This window comes from Strix aluco, chromosome 1, assembly GCF_031877795.1.
Source record: "Strix aluco isolate bStrAlu1 chromosome 1, bStrAlu1.hap1, whole genome shotgun sequence".
Lineage (NCBI taxonomy): Eukaryota > Metazoa > Chordata > Aves > Strigiformes > Strigidae > Strix > Strix aluco.
The window spans coordinates 69,802,763-69,826,557 of NC_133931.1; positions in this window are offsets into that span (position 1 = coordinate 69,802,763).

Below are 23,795 nucleotides of genomic sequence, written 5' to 3' on the forward strand. Positions count from 1 at the left end.
TGCAGGCACGCATTTGGTACTGCTCTACAGGATAGATACAGCAAATGAAGAGACACTATTACATATTACTTCAATAGCCTGTTTTGGTGTGCACATGTGGGATTTTGGGAGATTGCTTTGGGTTTTTTTCACTAGTGCATCAAAAACATTCACACTGTATGTCTACAGAACACCTATGACTGCAACTATTCATGTTCAAAACATGAATAAAAACCCCCATGTCTCTCCTGGAGACATCACATATTTTAGATTGGGATCTATGACAATGCCAGAAGACAATGTCTATCCTTTCCTCAAAGTTTGCATTTCTTTGGTAGGATCATAATAATTTCCAGGTTTTGTGTAGATTTTAATCAATGGCACAGTGTTCCTTGTATGTTAAGAGTTTATCAACCTTATAGCTTTACAAATGTAAAATCATTGTCAGTTTCCTCAGCCTCTGCTCTAAATCTCAAACTTCTCTAATTCCAGCCAAGTCGCAACAGTAGGTCTGATTCAAGAAATAAGTGCTCCCTAATGCATTGTGTTACTGTAATCATGTCATATGCTGTGTTCTATGACCATTTTAGCTTCCGAAGTTGCATGGGAGAATAAGCTTCCTTACAACAGTTTCTCAGACCAGGTCTGTGTTGACAAAACTTAAAGTATTCAGCCAAGGCAAGACCTTTAGATAAGGGAAGAAAAAAACGAACATGAATGAAACAATATTTAACACCTGCAAAGAGTGAGTAGAGAGTACATGCTGGTTTCTGCTCCAAGACAATGTAAAAACAGCAACACTCATTCCTCAAAAAGCTGTGTTGCAGATTACAAGTTCGCTGTTTTCCAACACTGATCCAAGTACTATAAGGGATTGTAGGCATGCCTTGGAGCTGCAGAAACAATACGTACTGATGTGGGAGACAGAGGGATTTCTTTTTTATCACCAATTTGTCCTGCCCAATGGAAATGTGCATCAACTTCTGGTAATTTAAAGGACTGCACAGGAAAAAGATTGCAGCAGCCCAGCATGGCCCCAGGGGCAGGGTACACCACGAAGCTACACGCGTTCAGGAGTGTCTGGTTTTCCCTTCACTTCAGAACAAATAAGCAGTGCCCTCTACTGTCCAGCACCAATACTACAGGAGATGCCTCACATGGGATTAGTTTATAGAAGTGAAAATGACAATCCAGTGCGAGGGCATAGACCTTCTTTTCTGTTGCACCCTAGTTGTCCTACTGTTTTCCAGGGAGTCAGATTTTCCTGTGTATCAGAAAAGGTGTTCTTCTTCCAGGTTTGACCCATATTATCATACCATGTAACATTTTGATGTCACAGCCTCATTTGAGTCTAATGTGAAGTACAGGTATTTGGCTCTTGTCTAAGGCTTTCCAATTTTTAAGTGATCTCCATGCATTTTTTTTCCTAAACAAGGTAGCAATTTTTAATGACCTATGACATCATCCCAAACTGAGGTATCACTATCCTCATTTCTTCGCACTAAATACAGATTAGTGTAAAAAGCTTCCTCTTGCTAGTGTAATTGAAGCAGCTAGGAACATGGCAATCAGCTACCTTGTAATGGTAACCTTAATTATTTTTGCTGACTTCCTGTCCTCAGCAGTTCTGACAATCGTAATCCATAGTCAATGATTTTTGTTTTGTATTGATTAGACTGACATACAAAATGCAATTCTGGATTTAGCTCCATATCAAAGTTCACTTATCAAGTGGCCAAGAGAACATATAAACAAGCATCTCAGCTTCCACAGGTTTGTGTTCAGTGCGCAGATCCAAGATTTGTGTTTTTGAGATGGGTTGGCAGGTCCCATATGACAACGACGTTTATCTGTATATGGCTGATGTCAACTAAGACACATGTCTTTTCTGTAAGATTGTAAGCTTTTCTGGCATCTGTATTTAGGCCAAGGGCTCCTCTTCTCCTTTAATGAATGGCACTGCAGTGTTAGTTATATACTTGACGTGGGATCTTACAGTCTGCAGTTTTCATTCCTTAATTTTACAATAGTTTTGTCAACATCTTCATTAAAGATATTCGTGACCAACTTACTTTTACATTTATTGCCGGAGTATCTCACAAATAAGGCTCCTTAATCATCACTTAGGTAATTCTTAATACTTTTTTACCCATTTCAGTTGGACAGCTTTGCGTAGCAACATGATTAGCTACTGGCTTGGGTAAATAATTAGCACTAATTAGTCACATATTTCTCTACATTGTTTAGTGTTCTGCTGAAGCTTCAATCATCTTCCTGATTGGGTAGAAATGTCTTTATGGTAGTCTCTGCTCATCCTATCATTAATTTCCCTATATATACTGTTGCTGTTAGGTGAAGACTTGTACTTTTGTTTGTCTACATTAGGACTGCTCATTTTACTCTCCACAAAGGTGCCCTCAAACTACAGACATTTTCCCTGGCTCCACCTTGAAGACCAAACTATCAGTACCTTCTACACCACTCACATTTTCCAGTGAAATATCTCAGTTGTCATCTGCACCCTTACAACAGTGGGAACAGTGTCTACCTGAGCATTAGAAGAATGAAACTGCATATCATGGTCCCTTCAAAGTCACTGGTGAAAACCTGCTGACACCTTTGATACAACAAAATATCTAGGATCAGTTCTGAACATTTCTGGATGGTAATATAAGCAAATGAACATTTCCATGTTTGCATCTTGCTCTTGTCAATCTGTGTGTAAGCAAAGGCTTTAATGGTTTTTTTTCTTAAAGTGTCTCTCATTGTTGCAGAAGACCTTCCCCAAGCCCAGTCTCGAGGCTCTGGTTCTTCAAGAATGATTCCATAAGCCATTTTATTTTGATTTAGGATCTCTAAAGGCATAATGTGCCTTAATTTGTCAAATTATCCCAATTAATCATGTTTCCACAGTAATGAATTGGCTTAATGTTAAAAAAAGAGAAAAGTCATGCATTAAGCAACACTTACAGTTGGAATTTTAGATGCAAATTTGTAAACAAAAAATAAATAAAACACACAAAAAAAATTCCAGCTTGTATGGAACAAGGTTCTTTTGTAGATGGCTCAGCATATCTCACCTAAAACTCCTCCCATATGTCCTACCTTCAAAAAACAGGGCATCCAGCATTCACAGAATCATCCTTCCTGCCATAAAGCACTGATGGTTTTCTTTTGCTGTGTGATATGGTGTCTAGAACTAGAAATAGATCTGGATGCAATATTTTTAAAAGTGAGATCACTAGATTTACACTGTGGTTTCCTGTGTTTTCTCTTCTGTTTCTAATAATCCTTCACATTTTAGGCGTCTATTTGTCAGATGAACTGAACATTAAACTGATGTTTTTAAAGCACTACTCGCAATAACTCTGAGACTTCTTTCTTCAGTGATAATTTCAAGTCTCTCACTCTGTTAGGCTTATGTTTCCTCATATAATTTACTGATCATTTATCAGTATTTCTTCTATGATTCTAACACTGTTATTCAGTATCACACACTACAATTTCTCTTAAACTTAAGTTTTTACTTGGCTCAGACAGAAAATTATCTCGTAAAATTCCTCCTTACTTAATGGGCAGTTACTGCTTCCAAATACAGACTGGAAATTTATTTAAACAATCCAGCTTTCCGCATCTGTGGTGATTTTTTCCTTTCCCACCCACCTATCCCCAAAAGCATCAGTGACAGAGATGATGATCATGGGCAATTTGGGTCATGCTTAGTTCTGTGTAGCTAGTGAGCTTTCCTTGTCTGAACAGGATGCTGGTCACAAGCCTGAGACTTTTTGCAATATATTAACATGAACATCTCCTGCACCATTTGGGAAACAAGCACAATGTATTTTCATGGCACCTAATTTGAGACGTATGTAAACACTGGGTCGGCGCATATATATATATAGCTAACTTAGTAGGAGGCAGATGAAGAAAATTGTCTCTAATGTTATGTGCTATGTATTTAAAGATAGACTGACGATTTTATGTGACTATTAACAATAGATTTCCACTGTAGTCCCTCTGCTACAATAAGAGAGTGCAGCAAGGGGACCTAACTGAGAAGGATTGAATTTGGAAGTATAGCATTGGTATTCTGGTAGTACTATTCATGTAAATGTGATGGAACGTAAGAATTAGGATATTTGACAACTAGAGTACAAGAAGGTGGCAGCAGTACTGCATACAGTGAAGAAAGATGGTTTAACTGTAAGTTCCTTCAAAACCAGCTATTTTTGCCTTGGCATATAACTTTGGATGCCTTATGAGTAACTGGAAGAAAATTAACACTATCCCATCCAAAACCAGGACAGTAACAAAGGGATTACACCTTAGTTAGAAGCTACTGATCTAGTGAAACTGTCCAAAGCAAACCAAAACGGAAATCTAGACTTGACTGGATATTACTGGTATCTTGTGTTTATTCACTGTTGGGTGTATTTTATGCAGTCTTAGTCCTGCAGTGGGCTTCTTGCTATTAGAAAGCTCCACAGAAAAATGGATATTTTCTGTGGCCAGGTAATGTTACGGATTTCTGATCTTCCCTAACAATGCATTCAGTGGATTGGCACAGTACAGCAGAAGAAGCTGTTTCAAACCTGCAAGCTATGAGTTGCTCATTTGAGATGTTAATTATCTGATCTCAAAACTATTGTGGGTTAGGCGGACACTTTTATCTAGTTAGCAACTGTGAGAGGTACTATAATAGCAAAAGAAAGAGTAGCACTAGAGAAACCTCACTTGTTCAGAGAAATGGGGTTTGTATACCTGGCCCTGTGACAGCCATTAAGGAATTGTGGAGAAAGGGTAGAGAAGCTACTCAGGAGTAGCTAGTCAATTAAGGAATATAGCAAGAGAGGCAGTTTACAAAAGGGTAAACTGCCTGGAAAGCTGAAGGAGCCACGCAACAGCAGAAAGCTCCTTCAGGAGGAAGACCAGAAGCTTTACAAAGATGGCTGAGAAGAAAAGAGACACAGATAACACATTCAAATAATTGCGGCTGGATTCCTTAAGAGTGCATCTTTTTAATACTTAGAGAAAAGAGTAACATTAAAAGAGTAAAATTCTGTAAAAGAAGCTCTTTGTAATAACCAGTTTTGATTTTCAAGTAATAATAGTCAAACAAGTTTTGAAAGGGTTTTTTTCAGAGTGTATTTTTAAATAACCAGTCATTAAACTGAAGAGATTCAAATATCTTATAGCTAAGTATCTTGAGACTTATCAACATAAGTCACAAGGTAAATATTCGTAACTATTTTCATTTAAATTAGATAGTCATTGCCACCTTTATGATTCTATAAACGAATAGCAGCTCTAGCTCTCTAAACTACAATTATGCATTCCCTTGCAATTTTTATCACTCTGAAATGGAAAAGGTCCCCACTGATTTCAAATGCAATGGAAGAAGGTCTTCACTTGTATAGTTTCAGTTGAATAACTGTTCCATAAATCACTAGGACTGTTGCTCCATCCTGCTAAAGTCTCAAAGTAATTTGACTATAGATGTTATACAATGTAAATATTAAAGGATGATGTCAGAAATCTTTGTAGGAACAGGTAACACCGAAAGAGCTGTCATTGTGACTACAATATTCTCAATCTTTAAGAATATCTTTTTCCTTGTGTCAATTATTTTCATGTTAACTTTAGTTTCTTATAATAAAAAGCAGTTGAAAAATGTTATTTTGAACTTTTAAGTACAGCTTGAAAAGGGAATTAAGGAAAACACAGGATAATGATTCTCTGTAAATACTTAAACATGATTGAAAAAAACCCTCACATTTTTGTCATGTAATAATGCTCCTATTAAATCAATTTATTTATAGAGTAACTGTCTTACGAAATCATGCTAATGACATACCAAATTAACGTAGACAGTTGGTGTATATTTTACGAGACAAGATTTTTCATTTATTTCCCATTTGAAGTGCCAAAATTTGTCAGCATCATTTCATGCATTTGGAAAGCTGTACTTTCAACTGTACATATATGTACAATATACTATGAGAATTGAAAGCAGGCATTTAAGACTGGCTTCTTCCTCTGAACCAACTGGAGATGTTTCTGAAGTGTACATTTCATCAAATAAGAAAATCAACCGCACCGAATAATGTAAATGTTGCCTAGAAGCACATGCTCACAAAAGGCAGCTAATGAAGATCCCCGTAGTGAAAGACGGTTATAACAGTTCTATAAGTTTATCCAGATTTTTTTTGGTGTTTTGTTTTTCCTGCACTCACATTATTTTCTGTTTCTCTTCATACATTTACTTCAACTTTTTGAGCTCTTCAGACACTGAAATAAAAGAAGAGATTAAAATTATTTAAGATTCAGCCATTAACCATACAGTAAGGTTTCACGGGTTCTTGTCCTAGAAATGAAATGTTAGCTGTCTCTTGTCAGTTAGCCTTTGATGTTTTACACACATACACAGAATAATAAAGATGTATTGATTGACTTCTGTTGAGGTTAACCTTAAGATTTGTTACACTGAGCAGTGAGCACTGACTTAGTCAAGACAAGGAAGGAGAATCAATCTCTTATTTTCATAAAAATATCAAGACATTTCTATATAGGTGTAGGAATTATAAACATATTTGGAACTCAGTTTTGTAATGAATGAAATCAAGAGGTGGAAACATAGCATCTTTTTCTAACAGTTTAAAGGAAGGACTAAAAATGTTTATGCACTAGTGAAGGGCTTACCAAGAATTAATTTCATTTCAGGGAAACTGAACATTTGTATGTGAAGATTGTCCTAAAATATATTTTGTTGCCTTTGAAAGTAAAAAAAATGAAACTTATCACAATACTTTATGTTTTTTATATTCTCCAAGATTTTTTACTGAGCTGTGAGATTAGTCAGAAACAGACAAATAGAAAACATATTCTTTAAATGAGAGCAGGATAAGTCCTTTTTTGAAAATTCTTATTTGAAAAAAAAAAAAAAAAGAAAAAATCATGTATCTGAACAAGTAAGATAAAGCACTTTCTGAAAGTCATTCTAGGTCTAATAATTTTCAAAAAAAAAATCAAACCACAAACTGGGCTTCTCTCCATTTTTTCATTCACCATATATTTATTTCAATCAGTTCATTCAACGTTAAAGTTAATTTTCTGCATGAAAGTCAGTGGAGTTGGGAGAAATGTAGAAGAAGATCTGATCATCTTTAGAACTCTTATAATTCCTTACTATGCATATGAGAAAGAATAAATATTTTGTCGAGTTCTAATAAAATTAAAAATCAGTACCAAAATTTCTTATATATCTGTTTTACCAAGACTTTCTTCTCCAGTAGTTATAATGGAGTCACAAAGAGTTATTAATAATTCTGCAAATACAAATCTGTAGTGGTTAAGCACCTAGATTAGGATCCCAGGTTGACATCTTTCAGTTCAGGGCAGAATCCCAGTCACATTTCCCATCTACCTGATGAGCATGCCATAGTCACTAAACAAATGCATTTTATCTATTTTTTCATATGAATAACTAACTTTTTGTACCTGATTTCTCTGAATTTAAGTATCCCAGATTACAATTGTTTTCAGAAGATAAAACTGTCTTACTTCATTTTTAAAGAGATGCACAAGCCTACAGTCACAATGGGATACCAAGCCATCAATCCTGTATTAACAGACACCCCCATACACGCATATAAATACTCTTAAGTCAAGCAACTCAAGTCTTTCAGTAGCCTGTCTGCCCTCAGTGTCTTTTCCTGCCTAACATGAGGTGATTCTTTACTCAACTTGTGCATATGTCTGGGTTACCCTACTGCACTGTGAGGGATTCCAAGCCCGGTTACATTTTGGGTGACAGAGGAAAGACCATCCATCGCTTTAGGTCCCCTTATGTCTGGTATTTTTTGCCTCTGACCCATCTGAAAGTAAATTTTATCCCTGTTTGCTGATCAGCAGCAAAAAGTGTGGCAGCACCACACTTTTCTGACAGTCACAGATGCTTGCTCAGCACATATTTGTTGTGAACAGATTTCTCTTACTGTCTTGTTGAATGCATTATGCTGTGGAAAACAAAGCAGGAATTATCAGGGGTATCTGGACCTAAATGGATGATAATCAGTAACTGCAAAAAATAGATAGAGCACAGGAAAAAAAGATAAAATTAATTCATTGTAAAAAGGTAATTCTACAATGTCTCAGTTTCCTGAGATAGGACTAAATGATGGTATATGGAGAACAAACATTGTTTGTTGAAAACCTGTGTATTTAGAATTTGTATCCCTTTATGTCCGGATTTTAAACTGTAGATAAATTGTGTATGGAGCTAGAAATGTTTGTTTGGAAGACTGCAACTACTAGTTGGTGTAGATATGTATGTGATGAAAAGAACAATAGGGAAATGGCTAGAGAGAGACTAGTGAAGGGTACATCACCTTCAGATACAAAATTTACACTTGAGGAATCTAGCGATCCAGAAATACTTAGATCCCTCTGAACACAACTCCCTTCTGGATCATCCTTACATGAAGGAATTTCTCCCTGGTCTCACTGTACTAGAGATCTCTCCCAGTTACCTAGCACCATGTAGTGAGGATGTAACTTTCTGTCCTCCCTACAAGCCTCATCTTGGAAAACTCTGTAAAATTTGAGTGAGTGGAACTTCTTTCTGAGGTCAGGCTCGTTATTTTGTACCTTCCTCTCACTTTTTAATATAATTTCATTCAGGGAAGCATACATCGTCCTTAGATGTAAACCTTGAACAGCACTAAGGCTTGAATATTCCTAAATCTCTTACCTGCGCTTCAGCTTTATAGCAGGGAGATATCAAAGCATGGACTGGACTATGAAAATACTTACAACAGTTTTTGGAGAATGCAGATCAGTTTGTTAACCACAGAGTTAATAATATAATATTTTACCAATTTTTTTTCATTTCCCACTACTGCTGAAGAACTGGCCAGAAGATTAAGGAGGACAAAATCACAAACTAGAAAACGTGAAGGTTGTTGCTTTGTTCTTTTATTTGTCCATTTACTAAAAACAAAGTAGGGGATCTAACAGGAACTTCACTTCCTTCTTCCTATAGAAAAGAGAGGTTGGATAAGAGAAGGGGAATATCAGTGGGTTTTCCCTCTAAAAGCAGAACATATATCTTCATGAATCACAGCCTTCACACACTACATCCTTTAAGTTTTCAACAGAGGTCCCGCTAGGATCTTCATCTCACAATGCTATGGTAGAATCAGGATTTTATCAGGAATTTATTTTGTCCCCTTTTGGACTATGGTAACAGATTTTCTTTTCTCAGGACACTTTGCTGACTTAATACTTAGAGGGGTAACCAGAACAATTCCTCCATCCTCTGAGAATTTTTGAGATTTAAATGTTTCCCATCCTAGATGTATCTTGAAAATTGAAATCCATAAATTCCAAAAAACAATTGAGATTACAAGAATTGAAATATTTTTAATGTTTCATTTTTGCATCAACCTAGAAATTCTTAATCATTTTAATAGTGAATTAATGTAAATTTCTCAACAGTAGTAATTTTGAAAAAAAAAACCTTTAATTTTTTTCATTTTCTTTTTGAACATGAATATTTTTTATGCATTCTAAAATTCATTCTATTTAAATTCACGTTTGCAAATAAATTACAGTTTTGACAAGATAACATTTTTCCATTGGAAGGAAAAAATAAAAAATCATTAAAAGAAATTCAAATGAACTCTTGAGCAAAGGTACAGTATGCTAGCATTCAAGTGTGCTGGCACTTCTGTTGTCAGAGAAAGACTAGACGAATAGGTGATGGTATGTAGATAGATGCAATTGGCTTGATCGTTTACACTGCTGCTCAGCAACGGTATAAAGATGTAAATACCTGAAGAATATTTACAAGTTCAGATATATGTTGTTTGCTTTTCAGTACGTTGTTCTGCACTTCCAAAAATTTTTTTTCTCTTTTATCTTACATTCCAAGCCTATTTCAACTTTTCTTCCTCACCCTATATTGTGTTTCTTGTCCCCTTTTATTCTGTCCTTCTATTCCTGTCCTAGCTCTCAGTCTCCATTCGTTCATCTGTACTCCAAATTCCAACACAGTATGTTATGAATTTCATTTTCAAGAACAGAAAAAAGTCTTCTCAGTGGAAATATTTGTGCAAAAACTACAAAGCAGGTAACTTTAAAAAAAAAACAAAACAAAACAAAACAAAACAAAAAAACCAAAGCAGAAATCAAAGAAAAATTCCAAAAGAAGATTCATTTGAAATCTTATTTCTTTAAAGTCTTACTCATGTGTTTTGAATGCTTTGAAGTGTCAACATTATTTGCTGTAGTACCGTAGCTAGTGGGTGTAAGTATCTTGTTGGGTCCGAAGGAGAAAAGGCAAACCTTTTCAACCTGTGCTTTAAACCTGCTTATGACTTGCATTGTCTTACAGCAAAAAAGGGAGTGGGCAAAGTGATTGCTTTTGAATTACTTACTGGCGATGCTGTGGGCATGGAGAAATTGTCTATTATCGCTTACTCTGTCAGACCCTAAACTCTGTCTGGTCTTTTAATACTAAGCAAAACATTTTTTTAATATATATATGCACACACACATTATATACATACACACACACATTTATATACTGTTTTTTACATACACACACACATATACAAATTCAACCATGCATAGACTGTGTGTTTAGGGGTACTTATAAGTGTTTTACTATTGCTGAGATAGGATAAATACCTTAGCATTATAACAAAACACCCTTTCAGTTACATACATCAGCAGTAACTACTTATAATAAGTATGTAAATCATGTGTGTAATGTCCCTTAAAGACATAGTATAATGCCAGGACCTTATTAATAGAAATAAATATTAGAGATAAACTGTGCACCCACTCTAGAGACATGATATGTATTGGTTCTGGAGATTTTTGTCAGATCTTGTGAAATCCTCCAGAAGCAGTCAGTGTAATGTGCAGTTCCTGAGTGCCTTTTAAGATTTTGCTGTCCGCAAGGGCCCTTCTGCTCCCACTTCTCCCTTCCTCTTCCTCCACCCCCACTTCCCTCATGTCTCAGGAAAAGTGTACCCCAGCCTTCATTGGCTATAAACAGATAAAACTGACATATGGTCAATAGTATTTTAGGGCCTGCAAATTGTGGTGAATATGCAGCTTTTTTTTTTTTTATTTCAAAAAGAGATGTTTTTCTATCTCCATGGCCATCTTACTATCATTCATGCAAGGCAAGAACGACAGGGAAGATCCGAACATCCAGGATTTTCTTCTCTTCTTTGACAGGCAGTAATGCTGTTCCTAAGTGCCGCCACTCTTCACCCACAGAAAAGAATCTTTTCTGACCTGCACAACTGTCAAAAACGGACACATATGAATGAGCCCTGTGTAGGCTGAGAACTGTAATATCAAAGCACCATTATTTACACACCCTACCTGAAAACACTGATCCTGGGCACCCCTCACCCTGTCTCCTGCTTAGTTTAACCCCAGGCCACACAGCATGGCTCACTAATTGTGGAATGCTGTTTTGAATACAAGGTTCAAATAGCAAATTTAAACTGTAGATTTAATCTTCCGAGAACTGTTGAGATGTATGTAATTTTCTTCCACAAAAGCTGAACAAAGAGATGGTATAACATTATGATTGTGTAAATCTTCTTTCAACACCTCCATTGTACAAAGTGTAGTCTCAGTGATTGAATAGCAACAAACAAAAGTCTCTCTTCAATTAAACCTCTGTGACTCACAAACACACAGAAAGCTTCATCTAACATATCTGCTATAATTAGATTCCTCCTTTAAGGTAAAGTGCTTTTGTTTTAAAACATGTTTGGAATAATCCCTGAAAAAAAAACAAGTCGATAAAGATCAGATATCTGTTTTGTTCTGATTCATTCCTTTAAAGAAAAGTCTGAATTTTTCATTGGAGCTGTTTAAACCTGGCTATAGAATTACATGCACACACACAAAAAAATAAAAATAACGTGGAGTTTTGCTGCTATCACATGTCTATCCATCACAATTCAGCACCTATAATCAATTGATATGCAGTAGGCAAATTACAGTCTTAAGTTATAAAGTATTTCAGCAGTGGTAGCTAGGGGGAAAAAACCAGTATGCTGCCATTTTCAACAACTGAACAAATTTAGTGGAAGCTTAAAATAACTTTCAGATGAGAAGTAGTCATAATGTATAGTAAGAAAACCTGTAAAATATTCATTGTGCAGCAACATTCAAACGCAGTGGGACATCAGTATTCATTGTTCAGTGTTAAATATAATAAATATAGCTATTCTGTAACAGAAACGTTAGTTTTTTGTGTAAAAAAGATAACATGGGATGCTATCCTTGAGGCCTTAATATGACGCATTCTTTCACATACAGACGTGTAAATCTTCTGCCCACGGGCAGTGCAGAATTTCTTCAGTTTTAAGAGTTATTCTGTTAAAATTGGACAGATGTGCCAGATATTCCCTCACATGAAGAGATAAGAGGGGAAAAGCAATGTGGTCCCCCTAATCCAGGAAAGGTGCTGTTATACCTGTATTATATTCCTGAGACTTTTCCTTCATCCATTGCTCCAAGCAGCCCCATGATGCTCAATAGAAGATTGAAAATATGGCCCAATAGAATCGGCTAACTCTTGTTACATGGCAATGCTGCAAGATTTATATCCATGGACTGAAAAGATATAGGACAGGCTGACCTCAGAGATATGCAAATGAAAACTGAATCATCTTGAGTATTTTTGATATACATATGTAATAGCAGGGTAGATTGGGCCTGTATAACAAAGTTAGGCTAAATGTTAAATGATTACTAATGCTTGCCTTATTTACTGAATGATATTTACATTTTCTTAGGAGTAAAATTGGGCAGATAATGGTTTTTTTTCAGTTTGATGCCTGAACCTGAGGACGTAAGAGGAGGTCAGGAATTAGTTCACATCCAAAAAGGGGTGACTTTTTTTAAAGGTTTTAGAAGAGCCAGAAGTGTTTTATTCTGGTCTCTGTAAGACTGGTCTAGAATGCCTTTGTCTCCTAGGAAAGGTGAAAAGACAATGACTCAAAGCTCCTCCCACCTTGTTTCTTTCCAAGATTCAGAGAGGGGACTTTCCTGTCTCCTATGTTGAAATACTGGCCCAGTATTACAGCATATCCTAAGGCAGAGTGGGAAATAACAGTCCTCCTATTACCATTGATGGTGAAAGATCTGAGAAGAATTAGATGGTGAAGATCCCTTCTCATAGTTGTGGTCAAGGAAATCCCCCCTTCTGTTCCTGTTTTGTGTTGGTTTTATTCCACTGTAGGTGCCAAAATATTTTCAGGGGTCTGCAGGCATAAGTGGTCTGCTTCCCCCACTGCCAGTGCCACTCAGCCCCCTTGTAGCCTTTCCAGTCTTCTCTACAAACAGGTGTGGGACTCATGTGGGAAGCCACATATTCATGTGTCTTGTTCCTCCCTCTGTAGAAAAGATTGGGCTAAATACATCCTTTTCCATCTACAACTCAACATTGCTATTATATATGACAATTCTTGTCCAAGAGAATAAAGTACTTTCTCTCCAACGGTTATCTCTTTTGTTCTGCATAGGACCACATAATAAAACCAGTCCTGTTTTCAAAGGAGATCACACAGGTGTCCCTCATGCTTGTTTTACCTTTTTGGTCATACAGTCACTGTCATCATAGGTGGCACAAATGCCTTTCCTTTTCATTTACACTAGCCACTTTTGGAACCTGCGTGTGAGTGTCTTCTGCAGTATGCAAATGATTCTATCTTTCCAAAGGGTCTTTTCAAGCCCTCTTCCCCCTTACTGATTTATAAGTCATGCTCTGATGCGCAAAGCTTCAAATGAAATGGAGTTCAACCAGTAGTAGATCAAGGTGTGCTACAAATATACAATAATTATTTTATTATTTAGATATTTATTTTGTTATTTTTTATTTGTGAAAGGGTATCTTAGAATAAAAATCACAACAATAAGAGAAGAAAGCATGCAATTTTTACATCAGTAAGTTTCAGGTTAATCTTTTCCTATTCCCTGAATCATTGTAAAATGTATATTGTTCCCATTCTGTTGCTGTTGGTAAAGCTTCTGGCAGCCTTAGCTATGTATTTAAAACAGAACAAAATCTTTATTTTTAAAATTAATTTTCTTCTTTCTTCTCCAAAAGGGAAAAAAAAAAAGTAAAGGACCTTCCCAGCTACACAAATATTTAAAGTCTCATTGAGATAAAACGATACAGTTTATTCCAACAAGGGAACATATTCTCTAGAAGAAAATTGAAAAGCAATTGGTGCTATTTTATTTACAGAGCCCTGAGTTCCAACAACATTATTCCTCTTAGTCCTTGAGGAAGTAATATACTCTCACCCTTAAAACGCTGTAAGTAGTCGATAATCCATTATTACAGTAAGCCGTACACTCTCACAGTAATTATCTAATAACCCCTTATAAAAGACCGTAGCTTCCTAATCTGTTTATAATTATCATTTCAATGATCCTGTGCATTAATGTCTGACCTTCAGCAACTCTGACCTGATCTTAATTAGCTGTAATATCAAATCATCACTATATAAGAAACTAGCCATGACCAAATGAATGAACCCCAGGTACAGTTAATTTCTGGAGCAATTATCTTTTCATGTAGGGAGATTTAAATGATTATCTGCACAATTTCACACAGTTTTATGTAATTCTGTGACATTATAAATTCTGTTTTAAATCATATTTCAAAGGCATGGCTCTACAGACTGACTTCATATAGTACACTAAGCTATCAGGATAGTATATCATGCTACCAGTGTTTAAGACTAGATGATTTTTGTGTCATTATTTTCAATTACGCAAAGTGTATTTCACAAAGTGATAAATTGCAGCTGAAATATATAAATATGTGCCAAGGTATTGTAGGGGCTAGTGACATCCAATATAAATTGTATGCCATTTTAAAGAAATGTTACATTATATTAAAATAGTGTAAGTAATTGATAATACCATATGTGTTAAAGCAAGATTAGAAAATTCTAAAATGTGTATTGGTTATATGCATGCAGTATTTACAATGCATTTGAAGCTGAGTATCATTTATCATATTTAAAAAGCCACTGTATAAAAAATGAGAATACCACAGAAAATATTTGAAGCTGTTATTTAACTCACAATTATGCAGTACTAAGGGCATAGGGACTATTTAATGTGTTATTAAAATACCCAAGCTCCTGATTTATAGTTTAATCTGACTGGAACATAACACAAACCTTCATACCATCCCTGCTATTTGCTTCATGCTTTTCTACACACACACACTAACATGCACACACTAGTGGGAAAATTCAGAGTCTTTCAGATAAACCAAATAATTTAAGATTCAGAAGGCAGTTCTACAACCAATACATGGTTGTGCCATGTTAGTGCATTTTTGAATAATACATCTCTGGGAAAAAACAGTAAATATTCATTCTAGGTTTTTTGGGGACACATTTTTTACTCAGTTCGGAAAAAAAAAGAGAGGCCTTTTTATTTCAGAAATTGCAAGGCAGTTGCATGAAGTATTTCAACAAGCATATTATTTACTGTCCTTTCTTAACACAATTTATCAAAGTTAACCATTGAACCTTCTTTCTCAGCACTCTTTCAAATGCTAACATTTCCTACCTATAAGCCAAAACATTTGTCCTACAGCCATCAGATGAAGATAGCAGCCTGATGAGGGTGATTGATTTGAAAGGTAATTTGAATGGAAGATGTTGTGTACATCCTCTTAGTGATGCCACAATGACAGCTCAGACAACCTTTCCGTGATATATCACCCAGGGAAGCGGAAAAGAGTAAATTTAACAAGTGGCATTGCCTTCTTATCACATTTTTCTTTTCTTCTAATTTAGTATCTTCATTCTATATTATGTCTAGTTATTTAAAAATATCAAAGATAGTCAACAGATGTCTTGTCTTACCATTTAATTAAGTCAAACGTTCAGTAAGTGATGTATAAAATCAAATAATTAGTATCCACAAGCTAAATAAACTAAGGAAATAATTCTTAGAAATTATCAAAAAGTGATTGTAAAGAAATCCTAGCCAGCTTCTGATCAAATGGAACCATCTGTTTTCCTCTTTACAGGATGATTTCTTTTCTTTTTCACATCCTTTCCATATACGCATATATTTAATTCCTTCCATATACTTAAAATCATCCATGTGCTTTATAGGTCCTGGTAATTTTCTCCTTCATACTTTCGGCATATTTCTGTCAAGGAAAAAATTGTTTCTACCTATATCAAACACTGAATAGTTTAAATCATTAAATAAACTTCAGCTATTTTAAAGGTTGAGGTTTTGAAAAACTACAATGAATTGTTTTCATAGAAAATGCAATATTCTCTTTAAAAATACTGGAATATATATCTTGAAATATTATCCTTTTGCTCTAAAATTCTTTTCTCTTTTAGATCTTCTGTCCTGTATTTCATTTTCATATCTTACAGTTGAGATACACATATGGACACTTCAGGAGGCTTAAAATCAAAATCAAATTCCTCTCTTCTTCAAAAGAAAATAAGTCTACATTTTAATCAAAGACATTTAAGGAGAATACATATTTCCTTCTTTTTCACCTTCGATAATTTTAGTGTGAAATCTTGCTTTTTTCCCCCCATACATTTCACTTTTAAAGGTAATTTAGTAAAAGTTTATATGAATATTATGATATTCACTCATGGATTATAGAAGAGAGAGTGAGAGCAAGTGCACCATCTAATCAGCAAGAGCTGGAAGCATTAAATTTGTGTAGGAGACAAAGACATCCAGGCTCTTTTGTATGGATTACACTTGCTTTGGAACAGAAATAGCTAACTGGAAACTAGACTTTCTTCCATAAACCTACACACATACAGACAAGTCTTTCATCTTCTTCTGGAGAACCTCAAGCCAGAGGCAGATAGATTTTGGGTCTAAATTGCAATTAGAATATTTCTCATGAGTATCGCATAGGCTGAGTGCCACACACTATAAACTCTTCTAGCATATTAACCCAAGTCTTTATTAATCTGTTTTTCAGAAAGCTAATATATGAAAGAGGATGATAAAGAACTATTGTTAGAGGTAAACAAATAAACAGAAATGAGGTGGAAAATTATGACACAGATCTTGTGTAAGTTCAAACAAATAGCATTGGTTTTTGTTTTTTTTTTTTCTGGGAAGTTGTATGTTCAAACTGAAGTATAGCTCTTAGAGTTACTTAGCTTGGAAGCTCTTCAAAACAGGTATCATGCATTTGTTCCATGTTTACTCAGTGCCTGGTATAACAGAAAGCCAGTCTGCAATAACAGGTCACAAATTTACTGCAAAAATAAGAACCATCCCATTTATATTAAAAATCAGTGATATAATTGGTTGAAGAAACTGACCTTAGGTTTCAGCAAAGTGCTAAGGACCCTGTAATGGTGACCTACAGGTGTGTACAATGTAAAATCTGGAAGGTATTCATATATGGAACTGAACTTACGTAGTTATGACAAAAATTCTCTCATGAAGTTATGTTCTTGGGAGTTAACAAACTGAGGTTATGTAGGTAACATTTGCTGTATCTCATACTTATCAATGACAAACCTTCCTCAGTCAATGTATTTTCTAGAATCTTGAATAGCTGCTCTGTAGACAGGACACACACGTAGGCTTGGTACTAGCTCTGAGCGTGGGTCTGCCTCATAAAGGTTTCTCTAATGCCAGCTAAGCATGCAATTTAAAGTGCTCCTAGCAGTGAGGATGTCTATGATTTCAGGGTACAATGACTGTGTTCCTTGTATTACTTGTAGTTCTTTGTCTAGAGGCAGCAGAGGAGATTTGACTTCACGGAATAACTTTTCCAAGAGTGCAGGAGATATGCTGAAGCTTTTCATACCGGCTCCGGGCAGTGCCTTGAACACTGGTGTTTGTTCCCTAATAGAACTTTATTTTTTGGTGTGAAACAAGGCTGAAGGCATATATTTGCTTTTAGGCATAGAAAGGAAACAGACATCTGAGAGTTTTACTTGTTTTGTATTACTATTTCTGGTTTTGTTTTTAAAATTACTTAACAAGATCTGTCATACCTCAGAAATTTAGACTCAGGTGAGCTTGTTTCAAAACTGTGGAAAACAATTTTTGAAACATCTTAACATTGTTTTTAGGTATTTCCCCAAAGGCTGCAGTCTTCCTTTTGAATTGAGGTTTTACTGAGATGAAAAGAAATTCTCTCTCATTGATTCCCATAGGAAAGGCATTTGTCTTTGAACTCTATTTTTAGAGATGTTTTAACACATATTTACACTTGGGGGGATATGGATAAATGTAGTTTTGTTTAAAATTAACATGTTTTTGTTTACTTTATAGGCGGGTAGAGTTCAGGATTTGTACATGAACTCAGCTAACATATACACCTCCTGAGAGTCAATGTTTCCTTTGAAGAATTTCTTCCTTACCTTCATGCTCCACCCTGCTGGGCTAAGCGTGGTGGATAGGGAAGAGAGTTTTCCATGCATTATTATTAAAACTCACAAGTGTCATTCAAAATAAGGCTCCTGTAATTACTAAGAGCTGCACTAAATTCAATCTTTCATTCATTCTACATCTGTCAACCAATAACTTTGTAGAATGACCCTGTGACTTTTACAACGGGACAGTGTAAAAGGTTTTGATTAACTTTTATGAATCATCTTCATAGTTTTAAGATTCAGTGTAAGTTTTTATGCAATTTTTCTGAAAGCTCATTAGCTGCATACCATATCTACTGTTTGAATTAGAAGGGCTATATCATGTTGCGACCCCTGTTTCATACTGATCTAACAGAAAATGAATCAGGCTATAAATTTTTAAGCTTTACTTGTTGAACACCAGGATTGAAGTTTCATACCTAAGACTTCTCTGTAAAGGGAAGGCAATGTTTAGGAAGTCAGGTCTTCACGTGCCAGGTATCAGCATGATTTCCTCGACAGAGTCCTTTTGCTTGTGATAGGAAGCCTTTCCTGGGAGGTAGCTCCCTTCGCTTTCACAGCCTACAGTTAGTTTCCTCATAACTTCAGAACACATTTACATGGAAAACCTTTTTGTAATGTACAAAGGCATCCTTTCTAGTCAGGAGTAATTTGCCATGTCAGCAATGTTAACACTCTGTGAGATGAAAGTAGACAAAGTTATCTTGCAGAATGTGAAGATCCACATGGAAGTCATCTATTGTGTGATTCAGCTGCACATGCTTTTTTACTGTGTACAATTGAGCTCTCATAGTACACAGATCTCATACACTGACAACAGGTACTTGCTTGTGGCCTCTGCCATTAGGTTTATGTACATAAACTCACAAAATCCCACTGTTGTGTGATAAGGGCCAAAACGTTTAAGAGAATTAATTAACAACGTATAAATTAATCTAGGATAGTAACTGCAGTAGATGCTCATTTTCACTGGAAAATAATGCCTCTTAGCAAAGGAAGGAGGCATGAAAGGACTTTTAGTTCATCAGGTCCAGTTCTCTTCCACTGGTTACTCTATGGCAATTAAAATACTTCCTTCTATTTCCTAACCTTGTTAATGTCCTAATCTTGTTCATGGCCCTGTAGTTCTTTGACCAAAATTGTATTTAAGCTTATGTAAATCATCATTCTATGATTCTATGATCTTTTTTACAGCTTATCTTCTGCTCTTCGATCCTTCTTCTGGTGCACCTATGGAAAACAGCAGTCTGTTTTATATCCTTATACCCCTTGTTTTGCTAAGACAAGTAACCCCATTCCTTTAACTCTTCATCAGTTGTCTTTTCCATTCTCCTGATTACTGTAGCAGTTCTCTGCATTTTATTGCTGTAATTCATCTTCAAAATAGATAATTGGAATCATATATTGTGTCCAGAAATATCTTGTTTGATATATCAAACGATAGTATTTGTACAGAAAAAAATCAATAGTTCAAATTTCAATTGTTATCCCATTGTTGCTGTGTATGTCTTTGAGGTCATCTGATTCTTCTTAGATGATATTTCAATATTTCCTTTTATTGTCATTTAACTTCATCAGTATCCTCTCGTTTGTGCTAAGTCATTAATGTCAGTATGAAAGCATTCTGTCCCAGGCCTGATCCCTGGGTACCTAGCATCTTCTTTCCAATTTCTAGTTCTACTAATTACTATCTTCTCTACTTTCACTAAAATATTTACTGCACATCATGATATTAACACCTCTCCCTAATGCTGTTTCAGAGTAAAGAAAAAAAAAGGATTGAATAAACATGCTTTTTAAGAATGCTTGTCAAAGTGAAAAGCTAGGAAGTTACTGACGAGACTGCTTGAAGTTAATAGAGTGCTAGTATGTCATTCTCAGATCAGATCTGTCTGACTGTAGTTAGATGCCAAACATATTCAATATCAATGCTAATTTTTACACTTTGGGGATGGGAGGAGGGAATAAATAAAACCCTGAATCATAAGTCTCTTCCCAACGGCCAGGATGGAAAGAGTAAAGAAAAAGTTCTGTAGATGTGTAAAAGAAAATGATAAAGTGCATAGAGAAGCATGAGAAGTAGAAGAGTAAGCCAGCCTTTGGGCTTCCACCAAGAAGAGACAGCTGGTAAGATAGAGGTGGATCATGTTACTGTAAACCAAGAGCCTGGTGGCTTCTTCAGAGGTTTGTGTGGCCACCTATTCTTTCAGGTTTCTTATGTTGACCTCTCTGCTGCCATTTTGTCCACCCTCCCTTTAATTTATGATGTCTTCCATTATTTCAAACTATGTTTTTGAGAAGCTGATACAAGATTTTCTCCATCTTTATTTCTTCCATACTCCTTTTATGCTCCTTTTAATTACTGGGCCTCCAGGACTTTTTCCCTCCTTCTTATGCTTCTACTTCTCTTTACCTTGCAGGCAGTGGTCTCCCATTCTGTTGCGTAGTAGCAACTGCTAGGTGTTAGATTGTGGCTGCATTGCCAAGCTGTGCTCACAGTAGTACCAAAGGGCACAGAAAGTAAAGTACTGGTATCTCTATATACAGATATTCTCACCATTGACTCCTATCTATCTGTGGAACCAAATCTGTTGTAGGAACAACTGGAAATTTTACTGATGTAAGGCTCTCCGGATCTGATTACAAGACATCTCAGATTCTGAATGCAGCCCTTGAGTACTGTCAGTATGCACTAATAAACTAATCATCTGACCATGCCTTTGTGATGCTATAGAAAGAAGAAACAATAAATTAATTTTGCTTGAAATTCATTAGATAAAAATGGAAACCTGGAACCACCCATTTACATCAAGAATATTTTAAAGATATGTATGTCTTTGGAAAATTATTCTATCCCATATTTTGTAGTTATTGAACTAAGCAATGAATGTATCCCATTTACTGTTGACTAACAGGAAAAATTATCATCTGTTTGGCCTGTGAGCAGAATTACTTCTAATATGCACCTGGAAAAGCTGTCCATTCTACACACCAGCACTCAAACTATCAATAGTTTTACTGTGTTTTGCTGTAGAACATACCTGGAAAGAATGACTGTGAATTGGGAAGGACTGATGAGAAGGGGGACTGTGATGAAATGACCCCCTTTTCTTTTTTAATTGTAGCAAACACACCTGGAGACAGAGGAAACTAGGAAAAGTAAGAAGTCCACATCTACTAGTAAATAATCATGTCAAATTAAAATAGGACTTTGAAATACTTTGATATTTATTTGAATAAATGAAGGACTAGGGAATAAATTCAGAAAGAATTCTGTGGTTCGGTTGAGCATTGAGAGCCTCTACACTACGTTAAAGGTTCTTTTTTATTTTTGCATTTTAAAGCACTAAAACAAAAGTAGATCAGTAGAATGGGAAGTGTATTTTACAGCTGATTTACACTGCACATAGAGCTGTACAATATTTATGTGCCCACTATTTGTTTATTCTATATAATGAAAACCTACTAAAGTCTCAAATTGCTAAAAAATAGGAAAAAACTTCAGTTTAATGTGAACAGTACATTGTAATCCAAATTATTCACTGTGTGTTTCTTGTAAAGTTTTTTAATGGGGGATAAAAGAAGCATGCAGGGTCCTGTCAACACTGAGTGTTAATCATGATTCAAGAACCCAGTCTAACATTAATTAAAAACAAAACAAAACAAACCTAGATTGCTGAGATAAAGAAGACACTGACTGCTGTGGAAGTCACTCCTATGATCTTGGTTAGTTGTATGATACCAAAGTTTCCATTGACTCCCTAGAGGATTAAGCATGTTCTTCCAAAGGTTTGCTTAAGATGTAGTTATTAGGTTACATTTGATTTTTTTAAGGGGTAGAAAATCAAATATGGATTTAAAGAAATCCATATTCATACAGATGCCAATCAGTTAACTTCTGTCTCTGTAAAGCTGCATGCCAGATTTAAAATTATTCTCCAGGGAACTCCTTTTAAGTTAAATTCCATAGTCTCATGTATATGTTTTATGACAGTTTCATACAGGCCCAGTCACTTCATCTTTACAAAAAAATGAATGCAATATCTACTTCATGCACACTCTATACTGTTTATTTTTATTTTAAAGTCAGATTGAATGTAATATATTAAAAACACTTTAATCATTTAGCTATAAGAATTCACTCAATAGATTTTTTCCTCTCTTTTTAACAGGACTTTCTGAACAGAGTTCTTTTGATCTCCTTGACTGCTTTCTATATTGTAAGTCTAATCCTATATTTAAACATTTTCCTACATTTCATCAAACACTCTGATTTAAATTTTCCTTAATCTAGCTAGTCATATTAATCTACTCCTTCACTTCACATTGTAGAGCATGTCATTTCCTTTTAAAAATAAATAAAAATAAAAATGGTTAATGAAAATGACTGCTACAACATATTTGAAAATACTCCACAATTTAGCATCACAAAAAGTGAACATTTAAGGATTCTGCTTCTAAATGCCACCCTAATTAAAGGAACGTTCCTTTTAAATGTGCTTTTTTCACATGCATAAGAGGCCTTATTCAAATGAAGGGGAAGACCTTTCACATACATGAGGCTATAATAGAGAGCTTAGCATAACTTCTACCTGATTTTCAATGCAAATGGCAGAGGAGAAGTTAGTGTGTTGATGCAGATTATGGTTTATCCTTCTCACACACCACAGAATTCTTCACGCTCTGGAAATATTTTGCTTATCAGTGAGAAGCAATGATCAACACCTCACACCCCCAATCCCAGAGAGACTCGGAAAGTGAGATCATCAATATTCAGATATAGTCAGATTCTCACGGTTCCAGACTGTTAATTTGCTCCTAAACTGAAGGTTTACCGTACAATTTGCAATATAAACATTTTACTGCTACATATCAAATATCAAATAGAGTGATTAAAAGACAACAATGTTATGTTGGTGAAAAGCAGCAGACAATTGGTATTTAAATGCATTATATGCAGGGAGACTGTTCCCTTTACTCTTCATTGAAAAAATTTACTACTTCAATTTTCATCTGTACAAAAAGCACAATGTAGGAAGAGATTTCTATGCCTGATATGGTAAATATTCTCAAATTAGACTTATCAAGTGCATATATTGATCACAATCCTTTAGTCAGCTTCTGTATTTGCTTTTTACAAAAGCTTGAAGTCACTGCTCTTATCACACACAGGTTGTCCTTTCTCTGAAAGAAGGCAATATTTATTATATGATAGAGAAAAGAGACAAGATGTAATACCACATCAAGCATCACAGCCCAGATCCAGATTAATTGATGTTAACACTAATTTGGACTAGCATCTCTGACTGCTCAGGAGCAGTGTTACAGTGAAGAGGAGAAGTATAGACTTGGTGTGCAGTGTTCACAAGGTTTCTT